This window comes from Amblyomma mixtum, chromosome 5, assembly GCF_055824585.1.
Source record: "Amblyomma mixtum isolate Tamu chromosome 5, ASM5582458v1, whole genome shotgun sequence".
NCBI classification, from domain to species: Eukaryota; Metazoa; Arthropoda; class Arachnida; order Ixodida; family Ixodidae; genus Amblyomma; species Amblyomma mixtum.
In genome coordinates this window covers 141,158,233-141,173,411 of record NC_143016.1, presented here as the reverse complement: position 1 = coordinate 141,173,411, position 15,179 = coordinate 141,158,233, and the positions used below count along the sequence as shown (strand labels likewise).

General features: G+C 43.7%; 2 pseudogenes; one reads left to right on the top strand and one right to left on the bottom strand.

The window, feature by feature from the left end:
* Window positions 1-633: 633 nt before the first annotated feature.
* LOC149343910 (uncharacterized) lies at window positions 634-1,848 on the bottom strand (annotated as a pseudogene).
* A 4,018-nt stretch (window positions 1,849-5,866) lies between these two features.
* LOC149343909 (uncharacterized) lies at window positions 5,867-7,668 on the top strand (annotated as a pseudogene).
* Window positions 7,669-15,179: the final 7,511 nt, after the last annotated feature.

Genomic DNA, 15,179 nt, shown 5'->3' with positions numbered 1-15,179 from the left:
ATTTCAGGTTTAGGTTTTACGGGGTTTAATATCCCTCCCTGTAATGACCCTCAAATGATGGCTGACAGCATTCGGTGAACCAGGAACAGTATCAATAAAACGCAAAAAACAAATACACAAGACAGCATGCGGCAAGCACCTTTAGAAGAATTATGGTTTGGATTATACATATAGATAATAAAAAGACCATGCATTCCAATTCACTATGGTGCAAATCAACATAGAAATGTGAAAGTTACGAACACAGAACTAATTTTCACATTTTTGAGTACCATTAAATATACACAAGCAATGAAAAGACCAAACATGGAAGCCAAAGAACCTAGCCCATTACTTATTAACACTACGGCTCATTAGGACTCAAATAAAAATAGGGAGATTAAGCTACTAGTTAATGCCATTATTTTGCCTAGTGTGAACTGATCACCAAAACCCTGCAGAATTAGATTCCCCTTTCTAAGTTACACAAAGGTGTTTATTTCCCTTTGTGTGCTGAGACTTTATGCACACAAAAACTCTGAAAGAAAATACTCAATATCTGGAACGATTCACAAGATTACAAGAGAAACATTTTCCATGACATTGTAGCCATAAGCATGGCACCGCACTTGCATCGATTTCAATGACATTCAGCTAGCTCCACCTCTCAACCTTTGTAATGTGAGTGGTGCCAAATGAAGTAGCTGCTACACAATTTCTGAAAACTTTGAAGGCTTTTTCTTTTTCTGCGTCAGTGCAACCAAATGACACAATGTGTTGAATTTTTCCACACACATTGTTCGGCAGTCTTACTGCTGTGCAGTCAGTTTTTTCTGGCCTGCTGTACTGCTCACTATGAAATACATGGCCGGAGATGCGTACTCTGTCATGCTCCACAATAGGGCCATTGATCTGATCAGGAACCTTTTTCTAGATCAGTGTACGGAGAGAGTCTTCTACCGGTCTTGGCTTGCCAGGAAGGGCTACAGGTTCTTCCTTAGGCAATCCACATTTGAGGGAGGTTTGAGCGTGCGGGCTTGCAACTGCCTTGCAGGCATTCAGTGTGTGTGCCATCATCACGCGTGTCATAATCTGATGAGACACACCCTTTGCTATGTAATAAGGCCCTTCAACGTGCCTATGCTTGCCTCAAAGCAGAAACAAGAATGTGCCTAAAGTGGCCCCTGGAGCACAACACTTTTTGGAATGTGGAGGAGTTGGTGAACATTTGATGTCATGTTTTCTCAGCATACAGAAGCTGCATGCCAACAACAAACCGCACTAGGCAGTTGGTGCTCGTGGTAATGTCACTGCTTGATAGACGATCTTGAAGTAGCAGAAAGATACCCTTCACTAAAAGAATAAAGTGAGTGAGGTAGCGCTCAGGCAGTATGCCATCTAGGCACACAAGACAGAAATAGAGGAGCCACTGCTGCCATTCGACCACTTTCCAATATTTTCTCAGCTGCAGTGATCGTGGCAGACGTGGAATCCACTTTGGCGGCTTGATGTGACACAGCCGCTCATCAATCTCTTGCAGGAGTTGTGGCGAACCAATGTAGTATTGTGCACCAACAGTGGAAAGCCACAACTCCATAACCTGGAGTGTCACACCAAGCAGCACACAATGCATGTTATCAGGGCTGAAGCTCCACACAATGTCGAATGCGGGCAAATTAATCAGTGGAGATGGCCCTTCATGCCACGCTTATGTATGCCAATGTCATACGCTTTCTTCATGTCACTCATGACAGAGTCCTTGCTTCTGTCGGGAAAGGTGGTGGCACTGGTAGGGTACTTGACTCTTCCTGTTAAGCAAATTTTAATACAAATATAAGGATAAGACAAATATAAGTAAAGCACATGCATCTACGCTCCAGCTCTGATCTGTGTAATGCCAATAAACATATTAGCAAACTACAAGAGATTCAAGACCTTTTCAACTTCTTACTCTATTTATTGCTGGAGCACATCTTACTCCATCCAGTGATAGTAAGTTTGGCCCCAAGCAAGTGAAAACAAAAACTGAAATGCATCACATGCACAGCACAGCGTGCTGTTGTGATGTGGCCTACAAAAAGAGCCAGAAGTAATGAAATACAAGCAGAATAACTGGTATGGGCATTAGAGTTTACACCACAAAGGCAATGTGGATAATGGGAGGTGACGACAAGCTGTCACACGGCTGAAGGATGGGCAGCACTCGGCCTGTTACGGCACGAGATGTTCTGTTGCACTTTACAACTGTGTTCTTACCTTCGTTGGATTTTCCTGGGTGCAAGCACCAACTGCACCCAAAGTAGCCATTATAGTGCACCATATTTTGCATGAGTGCACGAGCTGGTGCATCAGCGACACAGTTGAGGCAGTATACCTGCAAGATGAATACAAAGCCATTTTTGTACACTGCAATGAACAATGATAACTAGTTCAGTTCTTTAATATTGAATGTGCAGTGATTTTTCTCTGTTTAATATAGAAAGTTTTCATCCCTCTACGATTTACTCAGCTGTTAATCACAAAGAAAGCAAGGAAAAGTGTTTTTCGCACATTGTACATTAAGGTGTACATTGGTTAGAAATCAACGAAAAAGAAAAATGGACAAGAAAATGTACATTTTCCTTCACATACTGGCAAAAACAACGGCTTTTGAAAAAGAATCAAAGCACACAGCATTTTTCTTTATAATGCTCAAATTTCCTTTTTCTTGGGGATTAGTTCTAAAACAGGCTTGACTTAGCATCTACAACTGAAATGAAATAAACTGAGCGAACCATATTACCTTTGAGTAGAAAGTCTTGCCTTCACAGGCCCATTTTACCCCGGTGTCGCCAAGCAGCCTCATCTGCTTAGTGAATGCCATAAGCATCAGAGTCATATGGGGATGAGATTGGCCGTACCAAAGCGTAGAGGTTGCTAGGCTTCTGCATCGCAGACTTTGGGGCAGCTCGTTAATTGCCATCTGCACAGGCCAAATTGCATATTTTGAGGAGTTAAACAGCGGACACCCATGGGAATTCATCGTCAACGTTATGTCCATATCGCTGAGGCCAGGCTCCTCTCTTTGCTTTGTGTACAACTCCCCATCTGTCATGTCACATTTGAGGGCAGTGTCGTGAGGGTGAGATATTTTTTCTAAGGAGGTCTTTAGTGCTCTGGCAACTTATTTTGATGAAAGCATAGATAGAAGACGCATTGACGCATAGCAGACGCATGCAGTCCGGGCAATAATAATTAAACATGAGGGTGTCCAGCGAAATCCCAGCAAACTTCTTAAAGAGAAATCTTGTGCCTGGAACATCATTCCTCTTTAGTATGAAGCTAACAAAATTCATAAGGCTTTCTATCTGTGTCCACGTCAGCCCAGATGTGACAGCGAAGTCCATGACTAGTGTCGCTATGTCCTCTGCCGAAAAATCGGAGTCGGTGAAAGATGCGCACCCGGCAGGATCATGGTCGCTTTCCTTGTTCAGACAGTCGGATTCTTCGCGGTCATCTTCACTCGGAAAGTAGAAGCAAGAACTGGAAGCGGATGGTGCATTTTTGGGGCCAATGCTTGGAGAAGGGTTCAGTGAGGAGGTGCTGGGAGCGTACTGATCATCTTCGGTGGGCACGTCTGACATGGGAGAGTTGGCGCATTTTTCTGGTGCACTTCTGCCGGCACGAGATTGCTGGTATTTCGTTGATCTCGGTAGCCTCTCTTCATCAAAGAATGGCTCCAAGTAAACCTTGCGCCGCTTTGGCGGCATAGCGCCTTGCCTTTCCGCTTGAGTAAATACACTTTTCTTTTACCCTGAAAGCTAATAGAAGTGCCGCAACTTTCCAGGTGCACTATTCTCGCCAACTCCGCCAACACTATCCACCATACCAAGATCTCCACAAATTGTCTAAGTAACATTTTAGGATTGGATCACGTCGACTAGAAAACAATATTCTGAGGCGACTACTTAAATCTTTACTCTTATTCACTTTTTCTATGCACATATATATTGAAAAAAAAATAACTAAAGTATATTACAAAATTTTCAAACAAAATATAACTGCAATTTTTGTAAAAAAAATGTATTAGTCATCGCCGTAGCCACCTCCAAGCCGTTTAGCCGTTCTCTACTCACGCTGTCCATGTTGTTCATGCCGACTTTTTATCTCGCGCACTGTACATCGCATGCAACACATGCATCTTTCTAGCTCAAGATATTTGCGCTTGTTCGCTTCTTAGACGACCAAGATAATCGTCGCCATATTGTGTCTGTTAAGGATATACAAGATTTCCACCAAGTGGGGAAGCCTGACTATGACAACAAATCCCCATATACTGTGTTTTGGCGTGACGACCAGGAGGATGAAAACACCAGATTCTACTCTGCACAGATTCTCATGCTTGGCAGTAAGTAGCCATATTTCGTGGTGTCCCCGATTTCAGCTCTTAATTAACCAATCAATTTGTTTAATTCGTGTATTATATACTGGACCTGTAGGTAATCATGAAGAACTTGTTCAACGCAAAAAGAGGACCACGGTGCCGAGGGTAACCTTAGAGAAAAGTTCTGAGCATGAAACAGTAATTCAAAAGACGAAGCAGGTATGAAATATTTCGTTATCCTTCACGTGGAGTGAGGTTTGGTAAAAAGCTGCATCTCAAATACGCTGCCTGAACCGTCAGCCAGCCTCTTCCTTTTGGTGCGGCAGGAAAAGTCACATTTAATATGGCCCTTTTCTTTTCAGTACTTGTTGACCTGCTGGACACAATGTACTGCCAGTTACTATAGTGTGAAGATAAGGACAAAAAGCTCGCGGGATGCAAATTCGCGGGGAAAAATATTTGTGTTGCCGCCACACACTCTTTTTTTTTTCCAGCGAATAGACCAGCATGACCCCGTATGCTTCTATGGTTTTCGTTGACCTGCTTTGCCTGACCGCGCAGAATTTTTCTTTTCCTCCCAGATCGCACCCTTGACTGTATATATGTATAAACGCAGGTTGATGTCGAGAGACCACCCGCACTCATATGTATACAGTGAATAGCGTGCAGTTTCATCCAGGAAACTAACTGTTCATTGCTTGGCTTCCAGGCTGCCAAATAGAAAAAAATGAACCAGGCCTCTGCAAAAAATGAAAACTATAGATATATCCTGCGGACGCAGTTAGGCCAAGCAGATCGGAAGAATTCTAAAGTTACTGTAGGTGTTGTATCTGATAATCCAAAATTTCTTTTGTACTGTGTCTACCAGGCAACATTAACATGCTTTGTTTATATTGCAACTTTGTGTGCAGCGTAAAAGGCAGCGTGCATCAAGCTCATCATCTGACTCGGACGGTTCGCTTATTGCAAGCAGCGAGCTCAGGGAAGCAAGAAAAGAAGCAAAACAATGGAAAGCTCTTTGCAAGGAATTAAAACAAAACAACCTGTTCCTGCAAGAGCAAATCCGTGCGCAGCAGGCGCTCCTACAGTCCAATATCTTCAGGCGTAAGTGCAACTTTTTCACATGTTTGTCTGTGTGTGAAGCTGGTGCATATTGGTCCATTAATGTGGAAACTCATAATTTAAATAATGTATAGTTCCAGCCTAATTAAGTGTGAAAGCTAGAGCATCACACTTTTTGGGCTTCATTTTTAACCTCAATAAACCTACTTCAACAGTTGAAGGAAAGCAGGACAAAGTGGCAGAAGACAAAGTGGCCGACATGGATTTTGTCGTAGCACCTATGTATACGCTTTTGTTCAGTCTCTTGTATTTTGAGAACCCAAATTCAAGCCAGTAATATACTTAATAATGTATGGCACCGTCCTAATGAACTGTGAAAGCTAGTGCTTCACACTTTCTTCCTGTATTTCTAACCTCAATAAACCTACTTTAACAGTGGAAGAAAACCGAGACCGAGAGGCCATGATAGATTTTGACACAGCACGTACGTATAGGCTTTTTTAGTCTCTTGTATTCGGAGAAACAAAATTCAATATTTCTTATTCATCAAACTGTTCCATACATGTATGTTATACATTATAACCTGTAGAGCACTCATTTCTGGTGCATTTTTAAAAGGTGACATAATTGCTGAGGATAAATTATGTGGTTATTAATATTTTTTGCATGGAGGCATGCAATTAAGCTTACATTCAACTAATCTTCACATGCAGCGTCACACGAGCGTGAGGTAATTTCCAGAGAAGTGTGCCCCGCTACTGGGCAGAAATCTGCAAGAGGCGGTAAGTTGCACGCTGTAAGCCACTGAATGGATTTCAGATGTATGATCTATTCTGTACGTGTTGTTGTATGCAGAAAATGCTGGGCTGCTACACGATATGTTGCCGACAGGGACTGTTCATCAACGGGTGAGGCGGCATTACTTTCTAATGACATTACTTTGTGCACGAAATCCCTCATTCCGATTCTGTTGTTTATTTATTTACAGCTACAGAACCCATACTTGAAGCTGTTGCCAGCACATCCACTGCAGGTGGGTTTATTATTAGTTCTTTTTTCCATCATAAATTTATGGTTTCAGTTCTCCTTGCTCTGTTTACATATTTTGAGCTTGTACAGCCTCGCTGCAGTGGTTAGGCTCAAGTCCTAAGCCCGAGCATGAGAGTTTGATCAATCCCAGCCACAGTGGTCACGTTTTTATGGGGGCAAAACATAAGGCACCCATCTACTGTGCGATGTCAGTGCACGCTGAAGAACCCAAGGGTGGTCGAAATTTCCGCAGCTCTTCACTACGGCGTCCCTCACAGCCTGAGTCGCTTTGGGACGCTAAATGGCCAAGTACTATCAGCAACAAATGTAATGCGAATAAGGCAATTGAATCATGAACAGCAAATCAAGAACCTCTTAGACGGGGTAACCTCGGTTCTAGCGTAGGGTAATTTGACTCGGAAGGCACAAAGACTGTCTTTTGGAAGTGGTAACCTCACTTGTATTTCCTCTGTAGCATACAGAGGTCTCATTAAACATGCAACGTATTCTGTCACACAGGCCCCTCTACTAAGCTGTCTAAAGCTAGTGGTTCTGCAAAAGGTGAGTTGCCTGGAGACATTAAGAGATTTGTCACAATGCGTTATTGTGGGCATGCTGTTGACGGTTGAAAAGTACAGGTCTTTCACTGTTTAATGGGTGGAACTTTCACAGGCCATCAAGGAACCTGCGGCAGAATTCACGTACCTTCCTCATGGCTCTGTAAGCACAAGCCTTGTACTCTGAGTGAACTTGCCTTTGAAAAACGAGCTAATTTTTCAGGCTCATATTTTGAGTATAAAATGTTTGATTCCAGCTTCACCTCCAGAAGGGTATCACACTATCAAACGTGCGAGCGAGCAGAAACATGTCACATAAGAAAGCCACTCTTGTTGTGAAAGAGACTGCCCAGGCAATGTGGACTACATCGGGGCTAGCTACACGGAGCGTCAAGGGGGTCTTGCACCACGGAAGAGCGGCACAGCTGAAGCAACCAAACCAAGGCTTATTCCAGAAAAGGTGGAAGTTGTTGCAGGTGAGACCCGTTTATAGATGCCGCTAACGTTCATGACTGACATTGTGCCATTTTATTTTCAGCAACCCTCGAGCACTGGGGGAAGATAAGCAAAAATGATACAAGTGCTGCAGGCAAAAATCTGACAAACATCCTGTGCGAGAATCAGGATGCTATAAAAGCGGAACGGCGGCACCAGTGGACACAACAAACACTGCTGTAACTGCGTCACAAAATAAACATTCATCGGTGCAAAATTAATTCATATATGAAGTGCATTTTTTCTGCGGCTGTGAGCAGTTGCAACTGGGATCTAACTGGTCCCAGGTTAACTGGTTTACGCAACGATTCCGAGTTGAGAAGGACTGAAACCCGTTGCAACTGGAACCGGTGGCAACTGGTTCCAGTTTGAACTGGGAATTGTTCCTTAAACCAGTTAAACTGGAACCAGTTGATTCCCAGTGGAAAATTTTCACCTGGGCCGGGACACATGGAGCAGCAAGCAACTTTGCGCCGCTAGGCTCAAGCCCGGCCCACATCTGGTGTAACACTTTGCTCCCGCACACCAGCGCTTTCGGCACGGCGCTGGACGCGGGCGACGAACTGCACTGCTCTCTGGCTGCCCTGGTCGTCGCTAGGCCTGTTTCGCATCGAAGCCGCAGTGGTGAGCGCTTCGGAATTAACCTGGGTTATAATAAAATGTCTGCTCTTGGCATCCCTTTAATGCCAACAGCATCGTCTCACAAAACAAAACATGGTAATTTTAGCGGTGCGCTCGGCAGCGGAGCTAGCGGACGCCAGGCGCGCGAGGCGCACCGCAACGGCCGGGCAACGGCAGCTGAGCGGCGGTTGTGGCAAGAAATTTGCTCGTAATACAGTTCCTGTTCCTACCAGCATCTCGGCATTGCTAAACGATCCTCAAAAATGATCTATTTTCCACAATTCTTGCTCCTAGAGTTTGTTATTTACGTTAAGAACAATCTTTCCCAGGTGCAAATTTTCAACTGGGACCATTTGGACCAGTCAAAGTTGTTTAAGGAACAAACTTCCACTTCAGTTGGTCCAGTTGCAACTGGTCCCAGTTCCACTGGAAACTTGTTTCTTAAACCAGTTGGCTACTGGTCCCAGTTCAACTGGAAATTCGTTGTTCAAACCAGTCACTGGTGGTTCTTCAGGAAGCACGTCGTCTACGTAAATGCAGAGTAGTTCTGCAAAGCCAGAGAGCAATGTTGCACTTGCAAATTGCATGCCTGATGTGCCCAGCATTTAATGGACTACGCTTCCTGCATGTTCCCAACGCCTATCCCTGAATGCTATGTGATGAAAGCACAGTACGAAAAGTTGCGTTCATGCTTTACATTTATTTGCTGCATAGTGCATTTAAACTCTTGCACCTTCAAGGTGCCTCTTAGCCTTTAGTGCGTCCTGAATTTTTTCCGTCAATATCGCAGTCAGGGGCGACGCTGGGGCGACGTCCATCTGGTGCAACTCTCCCCAATGGGACAAAGTTGCTGCACCAAATTAGCAAAATATCACACGCTTGATAACGTATATTCATTAAAGTAGGTCACCTTTAACAACTTCGACTTTCTCTGGGGTCATTGCCGGCTTTGGCAGCTTGCCTGTGCCCCGCTTTTTTGGTGCCAGCCCTCTCGTCACACTTCTGGCCGCAAGGCCAGCTTGGCCCTAAATATATTGTGCGGTTTCTTTCACCACCCGCCGTGGTTTTGCAAGTTTCAGCACCCTTTTCGTCAGAGGGGCCTTAAGGAAAATCCCCTTTTGGAGGTGGAACTGCAAACATATACAGATGAAGCAAAAATGCATGCTTCATTCATTAACGTCAAACCAGAAAGTGAGAAGGTTTATCTGATGTGTATGCCGCCGCGGTGGCTCAGTGGCTATGGTGCTCGGCTGCTGGCCCGAAAGACGCGGGTTCGATCCCGGCCGCGGCGGTTGAATTTCTTTGGAGGAGAAATTCGAGGCCCGTGTACTGTGCGATGTCAGTGCACGTTAAGGAACCCCAGGTGGTCGAAATTTCCGGAGCCCTCCACTACGGCGTCTCTCATAGCCTCAGTCGCTTTGGGACGTTAAACCCCATAAACCAAACCAAACCAATTATCTGATGTGTGACTGACGCAAATTACGGAACAGAAGTTATTGGCATCCACAGAAATTGTAAACACACCATTTGCTCGCTTGTTTCACAGAACTGTACTTATTTATGCCTGCTACAATTAAGAGCTGAAATAAGATGAAGCCAGTACTCATGACATACGTTTCATGTGTGAGCTCTGAGCTCGTATTCTGAGCTCAGGATTCTGAGCTCGTATAGGATTCTGAGCTCGTATAGGATTCTGAGCTCGTATTTTTACCGCATGCTCCAACATACGCCAAGCATCTTTAGAAACTTGAATCATTGTCCTATGCAGCTGATTTCACTATTATATCGGTAAAAATGTTCCGGCTCTCGCGTTCCTTTATTTTTTTTTAACAGACATCCGAGAGTTGGAGCCAACCAGCACGTTGAGTGCCTTTCAGCCAATCATATGATGGCTTCGCTTTCACTTCTATTGTTTTTCAGGCGTCCGTGAATAAATAGTTTCAGTTTCAGTTCGTGAATAAATAGTTTCAGTTTCAGTTCGTGAATAAATAGTTTCAGACATAGAGTTTTTGCTTTCACAGATCACTTTACATATTACTACGTATCACTGCGCCGATGGCAGGCGGCAAACCGCCACGCGACTAGCTGAACAGCACTCCATGCGTTGGTCGACCCCACCTACTCTTGGAGGCAAGTTAAAAAAAGAAACAAAGGGTGGGAGCTGTGACACCTACTTCGATGTAATAAAGAAATCAGCCACATAAGACAGTAATTCGAGGTTTCTAAGAATGCTTGGAGGATGCAGATCGATCTCCCGTGGTAAAAAATCACTGCTGCATATGCTCCCATTTAGACCACTATCAAACATAAATGTATAGAAAAATTTCCTTCTATGAGAATCTGGAAGCTTACTGTTACTCCTAGCATTGCACTTGACAACAGTGCATGCCCTACAAGTGTAATAACATGCGTCATGCTCAATTTACAAAACAATATGTACATACCGAACCATCCGATGTCTATGTGAAGTCTGGAGGGTTGGAGCCAGTGGATGCTGAAACCAGAGCTAAAAAATTATTTGAAATTTTGAAAACTGGCAATCCTCATTCTGTATACATGGTTGGCACAACGGTATGTGCTTGTAACCATTCGTAAAAAATTCACTCACCTCTATTCCTGAATGCTCCATTCCTTCTTGATCTGCAGCTGGCCCTGGCTGTGCAGCATCAGCTGATAATAAAGAGCAATGCTTCTCTGTAGCTTATATTGGCTACAGCAGAGAGGCTTTGGTCCATAATGAATAATCAAAAGCTTCACTACAAGGCTACATACTTGAACTCACCGATCAGCGGATGCTCTGCTGCCAGAGCTGGCCCTGTTAGTACTGTGTGGACAGTAAATATAGAACAATGCATTTCAGTAAATTATAACAGCTACAGCAGACAGATTATGGCTTGCACCAAATCAGTAGAGCTTAGAGCAACGCAATAGCCTTGAACTCACCTGCCACTGGGTCCCTCATTCCTACAGATGCCTGTGGAGCCAGGTGTTGTGCTGGTAAAAAAATACAGAATGATGGATTTGAGTACATTAAATTGTTGCATAAGAATATTCAAATAACCAGTGACAAATGGTCTGGTCGGGATATGTGCGCTCGCATGCACGCATGCTTTGTCGAGCACTCTGCTTTACATGTGAAGAGCCAAAAAAAAACACCTTCCACTGAAACTTCGGCACTGGCAGCAGGTTCCCAAGTGTCTGTGCGCAGTAAAATTGAAGCGTTAGCTTCAGTATGCACTGTTGCACGTCGAGAAAAATGCATTAAACCTTCAAGCTGACCTGACTTAGATCTGCCTTGCTAGCACATTTCCACATACTCTGAAATTGTTTACCAGAAGATGTAGCTTGAGTGAGCCAGCTAGATTTTTGAGATCCCAAGTTATAGTTACGAATGTGTTATGAATTATTCTGGTGTAAAATATATCAGAAGGCTTTGAACTATCCCATTCACTTAAAGTACAAGGTTACAATTTACAATGGAGGTCAGCTGTAACACATAAATCTACATCACAGTAAGTCTTCAAATAATGTTAGTTGGTTTATTGGTTTATTGGGGTTTAACGTCCCAAAGCTACTCGGCTATGAGGGACGCCGTAGTGAAGGGCTCCGGAAATTTCAACCACCTGGGGTTCTTTAACGTGCACTGACATCGCACAGCACACGGGCCTCTAGAATTTCGCCTCCATCGAAATTCGGCCGCCGCGGCCGGGATCGAACCCGCGTCTTTTGGGTCAGCAGCCGAGCGCCGTAACCACTGCGCCACCGCGGCGGGGCTAATGTTAGTCAATTGCCTTTTCCAGTATATTAAGTGTGGCACTGTGAGCAAAAGAAAGTTGCCAAAAATAACAAATTTTCACTATCGTAAATACGTTTTGCCATTTTAAGAGCCAGCAGCTCTTGTGATACTAAAGAGAATAGCCTAAACACTTCTTAATATTTGGGAAAAGACAAAATCATATGGACAACTTTTTGAATTGCCAGCACCCACAGTAAAGAAAGGCATTATATGTACCAGAACCACAGTGGTCCAAAGCAGGCATGGGGTTCTCTTCTGGCTGCTGTTCTCCTGTTGAAGGAATTTAAAACGTTTCAACAAACTGTAAGCCTCTATGCCTCCATAAAAAGCTACACGTTACACACACACACACACACACACACACACACGCGCGCGCGCGCGTACATCTATATATATATATATACATATATATATGTTGCGAAAGCGTGAAGTACTAGACTGCTTATAAGAATATATAGCGAAGTATACGCTTCGTTAAAGGAAACATATTTATTCAACTCGACGTTTCGATCGGAAGACCGATCTTCTTCAGGACTCCTGAAGAAGATCGGTCTTCCGATCGAAACGTCGAGTTGAATAAATATGTTTCCTTTAACGAAGCGTATACTTCGCTATATATATATATATATATATATATATATATATATATATATATATATATATATATATATATATATATATATATATATATATATAAAAGACAACAGCTTTAAAAGTTTTTAGAATGAGACTCGACATAACACTGCAGCAATGCAGGGTACTTACAACTCCTTTAGTACCAGACATATTTTTGTGGTGCATCTGGCTGAGCTGCGTCTGAAGGATGGCCTCATAGCTGGCCTTCCTGGCTGCATTCTGGTCCTTTTTTTGCTGCCTGTAAATGAGCAATGCATCAAATCGCCACTGACCTTTGGAGAGCAGAGGCTTTGTAAAGAAAGGATAAATTGAGCAAGTAATTCATCTGCTTTAGGGGAAGGGAATTAGCAAGATTATCATTTGTCAATGTTTTTTCAGAAATATTTCTGTTAATAGTTGTATGGGCGCAAGTTGTAGGGGTAGACTGACATAATGGCTCGAAACACTCTGAAGGTCTTGTTGATATGTGTTATGAAGCACGGTTGCTTTTTTTGTTGTTTTTTTGCATCCTCATAATCTATGTATTTAACCTACTTTTTCATTGTGTACAAGTGTGATTGTTGTTCCTATCAATATATGTTTTTGTTTCTTTTTTTTCTCCTTTATATTGGAAACCATGTAACTTTGTCTGTACTGAGTCTGCACTTTGTTTGATTGCCGTGGCACGCCCACAAGCGCCCTGTCTTGCGCTTCCGCGGGCACACATACCTCCATGTGTAAATATGACAAAATAAATATGTATGTATGTATAAAAAGGCTTTGCCTGAAATTTTGTGCTTGTTTTAACATCAGACCGTGAAGCACGACCAGAGAGTTAGCCTCACATCTTTCAATATACATATTGACAGGCTACAATACTACAAGGAAGAGGAAGCAGGATGAGACAAGTTCTTCTGTTGCCCATTTTTCATTTCTTCCCTCATGTGCTGTGGTACCAGTGCTGCACTGCCCCTCTACACGGCATGCTCGGCAAATAATTGACTACAAGCATGTGCCGTATTTCTGTGGTCAACATTATGAATAATTTTTGTTATATTTGAATTCCTTCGATGAAAAACGTGCAAAAACCCTAGTTTTGAAAATCACGAGATCCCCACGCACATCAAACTGAAAAGTGTGAGGCTGCAAAACAACGCACCTGTTCCTTTCTGTAAGAGGAGGTGTCGTCCTCGGAGCTGCTACACAGCGACTCCATACCCACCTTCGGTATGTGCACCCTTTTAGGGCACACAGCACTTCTTCTTCAGTATCTGCATCAGTGATTAGTGAACAAGAGGTGACTACAGTTCCATCCATATGGAACAACAAATGAGCTTGACTCGCTTCCAGGTGTAACAAAAACCATTCTCAATTACATGCAGATGAAACAGTTCGTAAGTCCCTTTACAAAAAAAGCGCTGCCCATTTTGGACCAAATGGCAACAAAGACTAAAATTTGGTATATTATATATGCACAATACAGCTATAGATAAGCACGGAAAATTTTGGTGGAACATTTGGCAACCTATGACAGCGAGCTGAACCTAACCGCGAAATGTAATACAGTCATGGAAACAAAATACGAGAGATGTAATATAGAAAACAATATAGCAAACATGCAGACAGTTTGTATGTACTCTAAACGAGGCCCGCCGCGGTGGATGAGTGGCTACGGCGCTCGGCTGCTGACCCGAAAGTCGCGGGTTCGATCCTGGCCGTGGCGGTTGAATTTCTTTGGAAGAGAAATTTAGAGGCTCGTGTACTGTGCGATGTCAGTGCACGTTATGAACCCCAGGTGGTCGAAATTTCCGGAGCCCCTTCTCTACGGTGTCTCTCATAGTCTTAGTCGCTTTGGGACGTTAAACCCCATAAACCAAACCAACCAACCAACCCTAGCCGAGAAGTGCGAGCTAGGACAGTAAACGCTGCCGTTTGGGCGGAACGTCGTAACGTACCATCGTGAGCAAAATTATGAGAGACCCCTGCGAGCGCGCGCCGTCGATCATGCCGAACTGCACGCGGACGCCATTTGGCAAAGCGGTGTCGAGACCGGCGCAGTCCGCCGCCTAATGAAGCACTTCGGCCGGGTGTGTCGGCCTCGGGGGAATGTTTACTCATATGACGCCCGCATGCAGTTCGGCATTTCCCGGCACGAGCTCGCAGGGGTCTCTTAACTCTGCTTATGATGGTACGTAAAGTCATGAGCATAAAAACTTTTTGCACTTCACTAATTTTGGAATGACTTTTGGAGACTATGCGCAACAGGAAAGCTAGATAGAAACAAAAAAAACGCTTCTCACATGTACTTATGAAGTAATCCATAAATTAATGCTTGTTTCCCCCTCATATTGCTCACGACTGTACGTGCGAATTGTAAATACCGCAATGCCCTACTTCGCAAAGGAACAGAAGGATTTGGGCAGAGTAGAGACCAGTGTTTTCTTTGTCATTTTTTCCTCCCAGAACACTCGGTACAATGCTGTGTTGTCGAAATCCTTCTTGTGCGCAGGGCTGAAGGCACGTATTTTGTCCACGTGCACGACGTTTCTACGATTATCCTGGTCTTCCAGGAATCGGTCTAGCGCGTAAATTACAAACGCTTGCCGAAAACAATAAGCCAATGACTTAAAGAAATTAACAATTAATACTAGCGCCGCTACGG